The 8,762-nt window shown below is 33.9% G+C and overlaps 1 long non-coding RNA gene across 1 annotated transcript in view; it reads left to right on the top strand.

Annotated features, from left to right (window-relative positions):
• The window catches only part of LOC140048535 (uncharacterized), a 37,757-nt gene that overhangs the window by 5,097 nt on the left and 23,898 nt on the right, over positions 1 to 8,762 (top strand). The window lies entirely within an intron of this gene.

The raw sequence follows: 8,762 nt of genomic DNA, 5'->3' as shown, positions 1-8,762 counted from the left end.
TTTGGTATAATTAATACACTATTTAGTTTAAACAACGTTTGAAACCGCGAAACAGTGGGGCGTTCACGTACCAAAGAAGCACTTGCAACATTGCAACATTGGCAGAAGTCCAGGGTCCGAACGGGACTGATAGTTCACAGTTTATTTATTTATTTATTTATTTCGTTTTCTTTCAGTAGGGTAGCCCTCTCAGTAATAAAATAACTGCTCTTCCGAGGGGCCCTACGGCACATTTAAACAAACAACTTAAACTAAAACTTAAACTAAAACTAAACTTCAATGCATGTTATTATTATTATAACTTTTATACCATATTTAAATATATTTCACAGGAACCATCCTAGACCACCGGCAACAGTTATTCCTGAGAGCTTACTCAATAACTCGGCTATCGGGGTATCACTGGATTTAAAACAAAAGGTCTTATCACTAGTTCTCCCGATGTAATTTTATATACTATTCCCCACAGTAGGCCTATACTTTGAGTCTTTATGAATATATTTAATTTAATCTTTATTAATTTGCATTATAATTTTTATTTTGCTAATTACCTACTGATCCCTTGACACACGTGGTCCTAAAATAAACAAAATCCGATCCAATTGATTGATTATTTAAAATATTCAAACAGTTTACAATTTAACAATTTGGATTTTGGATGTTCAAATTTGTTTAAATGTGTAACAAAATAAAGTCTTTATGTAAATATATTATGTTATGTGTCAGAAATATATTTTCTAGTCATTTTAGAAGAAAATGTTCTATTAAGACAAATATAAATATGCACATTATGAACACTTTGAGACCAAAATGAAAATCATAAGACGAGATATGATCAAGGTCGAGGTTAAAAGGTCAAAAGGTCAGAAGTGGTACTTCTGGTAATTATTGTATGAAACTTGTCATTAAGATAAATATAAATATGTGTATTACGAACAATTTGAGAGCATAATTGAGTTTCTAGAGTAAGCGGTTGTCGAGATATGATATAGGCGGCCATTTTGAGAAAGCGCCCCCACACGGTGAAAAACGCATCTAAAAGTTGGACACTAAGTTGAAATTTGTTTCTTATGATGCTATTGACCACCACATGAAAGTGAAAAATCAAACTTGGCCAAATCGCATAAAGTAAATTACAAATGCTGCCTACAAATATTAAGTATTATGTAGAAAATGAAAATAGTTATGGTGCTCTGATTTCTTTAGTCTTCTGTAAAGCTTTTGATTCAATTGATAGAAATGTTACGATTAAGACCCTTGAAGCCTTCAACTTAGGTAAAGATTTTATTAATTGAATATTAATTATGTAATGAACAACGGCTGGAGCTCAGAAGCTTTTGAAATGAAAAATGGTATTAGACAGAGATGCCCCCTGTCAGCCCTTCTTTTCATTTTGACTGTAGAAATCCTAGCAATATCACATTATAAATTCGTAGATGTTACGTTCAAATATTTATATAATATAATATACTGTATATTATAAGTTTCATGTACAGTATAATGTAGTTTAACAATTATATTATTTGCATCTTACGTTCTTATACATGATTAGTAGTACCAATTGTTGTAAAGTGTTTACATCATTACAGAAGTAACCAAATGTATAATACATTTCGTTTACAAAAATCAATTCTGTATTGAGTATCTATTTTACCTTGACGTTCTTATGACAACAAAATGCTGTCAAGTGTCCATGATGATCCACGTCATTTCAATTAGAAACAGGGTACTATCAATTTGAAACAAGTTGCTATCAATTTGAAACAGGGTGCTATCAATTTGAAACAGAGAGCTATCCAATTGAAACAGAGTGCTATCCATTTGAAACAGGGTGCTATCAATTTGAAACAGGGTGCTATCAATTTGAAACAGGGTGCTATCCATTTGAAACAGGGTGCTATCCATTTGAAACAGGGTGCTATCCATTTGAAACAGATAGCTATCCAATTGAAACAGAGTGCTATCCATTTGAAACAGGGTGCTATCAATTTGAAACAGGGTGCTATACATTTGAAACAGAGTGCTATTCATTTGAAATAGGGTGCTATCAAGTTGAAACAGGGTGCTATCAATTTGAAACAGGGTGCTATCCATTTGAAACAGGGTGCTATCCATTTGAAACAGGGTGCTATCCATTTGAAACAGATCGATATCCATTTGAAACAGAGTGATATCCATTTGAAACAGAGTGCTATCCATTTGAAACACGGTGCTAACTATTTGAAACAGGATGCTATCCATTTGAAACAGGGTGCTATCAATTTGAAACAGGGTGCTATCCATTTGGAACAGGGCATGCTATCCATTTAAAATAGAATAGGGTGCTATAATTGAAATAGGGTGCTATCTATTTGAAGATAAACAACTGCAGTGTGTTCAAAAACCATTATCTATATTTTTAGTTTCGGCTTAAAATTTATTTTAAAAATATAGTAATTAAACATCCTAATTTAGAATTTAAAGTAAAAACCTGGCTACATTTTAAATTTGCATCCCTAGACAACAATGGTCACTGTTTATTTTTTGTTGGCCATTTTTGGAATAAATAAATACTGTATAATAACTTTTAATTGAAACCACGTGATAATGAATCTATATATTTAAATTCAGTTTTAAATTATCATATATTTCATTACCTTTGTTACAATTTCCTTTTAAGGCAATATTTTGACTGCTTCCCGATGGATGTTGGTAATTGACAGTCACATTGTGATGAGGATATTAAAACTTGCTTGTCAGGCCTGCAGTTGCTATCGTACTATTGTTTCGGTATACAATTAAATAAATACCACGTGGATGCTATTGCCACAGTGGATTTTATACAACTGTAATTTAAGTTTTTATACCGAGTGCATTGACCCAACAAACAGCTGTCTCAAGCAATGTAAAATAAATAGAAACATTCAAGCGCCCTCAATATTGTTAGACGTGATATGTGCCTGAGTACACACACTAGTGTGAAGCCGCGCGAGTGGTTGAATCTCGTTCAACTTTCGCGACGTTTATAACTTTTATTTAGTACACTTTAAATTAATTTAATCAATTTCGTCATAAATATTATAAAACCATTTTTATACTATTCGTTAGAATATAACTTAAGTTTGTTAATTACCGATTGTTTTGAAATAGTAAAGTACTTAAGCAGAACTCAGACTTTACGAAATTATTTACACCCCGAAGTTTCGAAAATTAATCGATCGGCCTAGCAAATGTAAACAATGGTAAGTTTGAAAAAATGGTTGTCAAATTGTACAGTTTTTGTTTTTATTGGTAATTTTCATAATTATTTGGAAAATCTAGGTAAATGTTTGATTATATATGCTTACATAAGACATTGCATTGTTAGTAGGTGATGGTGAAAATCAGTGGTGGTGCCAGGATTTGCCCAACGGCGCGGGGCCGAAATCCCCGACGGGGAGACCGTACGCGCGAAACAGAGGTGGGTTTTGAAATCCTTCCTAAATACTGTACGGATCTTTTTCGAAGAACTAATAATAAGCTTTGATCGAGAAACACTTCAAACGAAATGAACATTTGGTAATGCGGCACTCCGAAAATGCCTCGATAGTACATGTGTTTAGTGTACGACTGTGCTTTGGTGGTCTGTTAACCTCAGATATATACCATACAGCCGAATAGTGAATACAGTGAATAACTCAATGTAATTTAGTAAACAATGATTGCAGTAATCGCCCTGTCTATAACACAAATCAATAAAACGCCTAATACGCCACACACCTTTTTTCGGCCGTGTACATAGAACAAGACATTTCATGGCTAAAAATAATAAAAGAACACCATGTTTCTCGTTTATTTTTATCGTTTATACTATGGAACGCCTCCTCTGCCTTCAGTGCGCATTTATCATGCAGTACACACCAATCGTCCACCATGCAGTACACACCAAACATCATGCAGTAGGCCTACACACCAATCGTCATGCAGTGTACACACCAATCATGCAGTACACACCAATCGTCATGCAGTACACACCAATCGTCATGCAGTACACACCAATCGTCATGCAGTACACACCAATCGTCATGCAGTACACACCAATCGTCATGCAGTACACACCAATCGTCATGCAGTACACACCAAACATCATGCAGTACACACCAATCGTCATACAGTACACACCAAACTCATGCAGTACACACCAATCGTCATTCAGTACACACCAATGGTCATGCAGTACATACCTATCGTCATGCAGTACACACCAATCATCATGCAGTCAAATATTGCGTAATTTATACTGCCACCTTTCGACAAAATCGAATATCACGTGACGTTTATTAGACGGCTGTAAAACTAAGACTATTTAAACTTATTATTATGGAATTCAATAATTGCAATGACCTCCTAGCCGCACCTAACACCTATACATAAATTATTGTATGAGGCATGGCATCACAAAATCGGCGTAGTGTCGGAAGTTATGTTTATTTCGCTTTTTATATATTCGTAATCTATATTTAATAAGCTTTAAAATAAGCTTTTTAAACTCTTGAATTTATAAATAGTAATTCAACTCTTAGCTCTTTCACTATGTAGGCCTATTTACACAACTATAGCTCTAGCCTACTCTTCTTAATTAACAGAGTCAAGTGCGTCGAATCCACGTCTAGCGACGCTCGCGGTTTTGGTGCATCTTTCTTTTTTGAGAATTAAGTGTGGGGGGGGGGGGAGGGGTGGCTAACCACCCTATTCATCCCTAGATCCGCCACTGTTTATGAGCGAAAAGAAACGTGGCCAGACCCTGTTTTATGGTTCGGGCCAACCGCTTCCTTTTCCCCAATCGAACCCCCACCCAAACCCCCTTAATCGACGGCGAATATAGGCGGTACATAAATGGTTATTCGTAAATTGAAACAATTCGTAAACTCAATCGTGAGAACATAAATCGTACCTTTACCTGTATGAACGTACGTCCATGCGTTGTTGCAAATGAATTTCCGATTTCAGATATGTCGACCGGGCCGCGTATGAATGATTCGTACAGAGACACCGACAGACAAATGCGTACCACATACTGTTTACTTCGCTGTCAGTCAGTAGGCATGAAGTGTATAGCCCTCCGACGTACGTCAAAAATGGAATGCCGCAATTATTAAAATATATAGTAGTACACTTATTATGGTTTTATTTTTTACCAGAAAAGAAATTATCCTATTTTTCTATTTTTTTTTGTAGTGCGGCATGTATTGGTAGATAAAAATTGTCTTACTGCACATTTGACCACATGTCTACATTAATAAGATTTTATGGATTTTCTAGATTCACTATTCATTTTGTATTAGAAGGTGCGATTAAGTGTGTACCACCTCAGTCTCACGGTTTTAAAATACCTCATTCTATTCGATTATCCACTGATTACATTCACGGAAATGTACTCGTATGTCAAATAATATCAGAAACGTCCCAACGGTTCAATCATTTAAAATTAACTCCCTCCCAAACATATCTTACACACGCTAGGCAAGAGACCATGTTTCGAAATAATATTAGTATAAAAGATAAATCATTTTGGCACCTGTTGCGTTTTATACTCATATTTAGCTAACATTTCCAGACAAAGTTGAAATCTCGACTGGTGAATTAATAGATACAGACTTGGGACAAGTATCCCAGGTAAGAATTTGATCTCATAGTGATCTCATGTTGATCTCAACATTGATGTCAGCCTCTGAGATATTTGAGAGATCACTTATGATATCATATTGAAATCACAAATAGATACCAGAGTGATATCAGCAATTGATATCATAGAATGATCTCATGGCGATCTCAACATTGATGTCAGCCTCTGAGATATTTGAGAGATCACTTATGATATCATATTGAAGTCACAAATAGATACCAGAGTGATATCAGCAATTGATATCATAGAATGATCTCATGTTGATCTCAACATTGATGTCAGCCTCTGAGATATTTGAGAGATCACTTATGATATCATATTGAAATCACAAATAGATACCAGAGTGATATCAGCAATTGATATCATAGAATGATCTCATGGCGATCTCAACATTGATGTCAGCCTATGAGATATTCAAGAGATCAATTATGATATCATATTGAAATCACAAATAGATACCAAAGTGATATCAGCAATTGATATCATAAAATTAGATCATGGTGAGATCTCACCATGAAGATAATGAGGAGATCATGGTGAGATCGCCATGAGATAATAATGAGATCATAGTGAGATCGCCATGAGATACTAATGAGATCATGGTAAGTAAGATCACAATGAGATCCTGATGAGGTCGCCATGAGATAATTATAATAAATAATCATAGGAGATCATGGTGAGATCGCTGTGAGCTTAACAATAATAAATATACCATAGAAATATCCTTGATTTAATGCCTATTCTTGCGGACTAGATTTTACACTCTCAATAACATGATCCTCCCCATACCGCGAGAGTCATAAATAAACCAATACAAGTAATGTAATAATAGGCAAGTAACATTTTATTATTACAAGCTATTTTAAAATCTTGATTAAAACAAAAAATAGTAAGCAAAGTGTCTATTAAAATTAAAAAGGAAGCTGAAAAAAGTTGTTATTCTATGTTGGTTTGTTGGTATATTTTATCGAATCTACGGCACGTGGTTAAAGCGGAGTTATAATGATGTTATTTAAAAAAATAGTAGTTCCATGTGTGTCTTGGAGTTGGTGGGGCTGCTTTTCTTTTAATTCTGCTCACAGCATTTGAAAGAAAAACCTCCATCTGTTTTCCGGCTTCCATTTTTACTGTTGTATTGATGTACTCCTTTCCCCTCTTCACTTTTATGTTGTCATCCTTGTGGAAGTGTTTCACTGTAGCTGCAACAGCAAAATAAATAATATATTATATTTCGTTTTATTAAAAAATCAGTTATTGCACTACCCAATTTGAGAAATATGTGCCACCCCCCTTTCAAAAGCAAATCTAATTCGCCGAGATCCGGGCCACTCACAGGACTAAAGCATTTCTAGCTTTAATTGTGTACAGTACTGTACACTTATATCTTGACTGTACACTTATATCTTGAGTGAGATCTGGGTGCAGCACAGCATCATAAGAATTGGGCTACAGATTTTACTAAACATCTACATAGGCCTATACATAGTTCAATATGTAGTACCAAGAAAAAGGACTTAAAACTATTTTAAAATTATTTTATGAAAAACTACAGAGTTTGGTCAGTAATATGTTTAAAATTTAGACATTTTTTAACAGATTTAAAGTTAATAGTTATAGATTCCAACCACATTATATGTTGAAAATAGATAATTTAATCTCGTATTTATAATAAGCATTGGGCTACAGTACTTACTTTTAAAGGTTATGTATGGTCTATAAATAGTTCAATATGTAGTACTGTATTAGATAAATAATGCATACACAATCACTATATAAAGTCTCAAATTATAAATGAATATAAATAATATTAACAGTGTAATAATTATTGCACAACATATTTTCAAGTCAATGAGTTAAGCACTATACCAACCTTTTATTTCTGAAATCATTGATCATCCCATATTAGATATTATCTCAATGGTCATCTGTATATGTTTAGATGCACATCATGTCACATCACCTTCACCTCAGTGAAAGCTAGGGCAAATCGGACCACTGGACAGCAACACTTAATTGTTTATACTGTAGTAACTCCCGTTAGAAATCCCATTAGAACAATTATAAATTCCACAATATACCAACTCAGTGAACAGTTAATAGATTATCATATTCTCTCCAGTCTTCGGACAAGCAAAATTAGTTCAATTCAATAAAGCTCATATACATTCAACAGTATCAGTGTATTACTCCTTTTAATGTAAAACAACCGTCAACGTATATCAGAAGATATTACAGTTAACTGTATTAAAACAGTTATTATTCCATTGCTGTCTTTTCTAGCTAAGTAATGGCTTGTTATGGCCTACTAAGCTACTTACTAGGCTATAGCCTATAGGCCTACATCTGAAAAAAAAGAAAGTGAGTGAGTGTATTGTATAGCTGTGATACCTAGCATGTGTTTATAGGAGCTGCAGACAGCCTAGCCAGGCCTACAACATACCATTTTATAACCTTCATAAAAAGTACTGGAGTTATCCTTGGCATAGTATCCAGTAATTATAATACAGTTGAGTTCAGCACCCTGCCAGGCTCTAGTTAGTTTTTTATTATCACAACACAAGCCAAGTGAACTAAGGCTATAGTTATTATTGTAAACTAGTTAAACTGTAAGGACTAAGCTTATAAATTAGTAGATTACTAAATAAAAACAAGATTGTTTTCTTACCTGTATTTACAATTATCAAAAAGATGAGTCTTTGTCTCAACACCACCACCATCAACACCAAGCAGCTGACAACAGTTTAAAAAGTGTATCAAAATGAAACCAACCAATGACAAGCTTGTATCTTATGAAATTTGATCTTGCGTGAAAGGTCATTTTGATTCAATACAACTGGTATAGGCTATAGTTTTTATACATTAGGCCTACTATTAATATGTAGAACATTTGTATTAAAACAAATACTGTATAATATATAAAACCATGGTGTCATTTTAACCAAAATTGTCAAATGAATTTCAACGTTAAATTAACGTTAAAATGACACTGATAAACAAACAAACATAATAGTTGGTTAAAAACACTACATAACTTCAACCTTTTTTGACAAAAATGTCAACTTAATTTGAACATTATTTCAACGTTAAATTAACATTGATAAATAAACGTAAAAGGTTA

The sequence above is a fragment of the Antedon mediterranea genome, chromosome 5 (assembly GCF_964355755.1).
Source record: "Antedon mediterranea chromosome 5, ecAntMedi1.1, whole genome shotgun sequence".
Classification (NCBI taxonomy): Eukaryota; Metazoa; Echinodermata; class Crinoidea; order Comatulida; family Antedonidae; genus Antedon; species Antedon mediterranea.
Note: the sequence above shows the minus strand (reverse complement) of the source record. Positions and strands in the feature narration are given on the sequence as shown.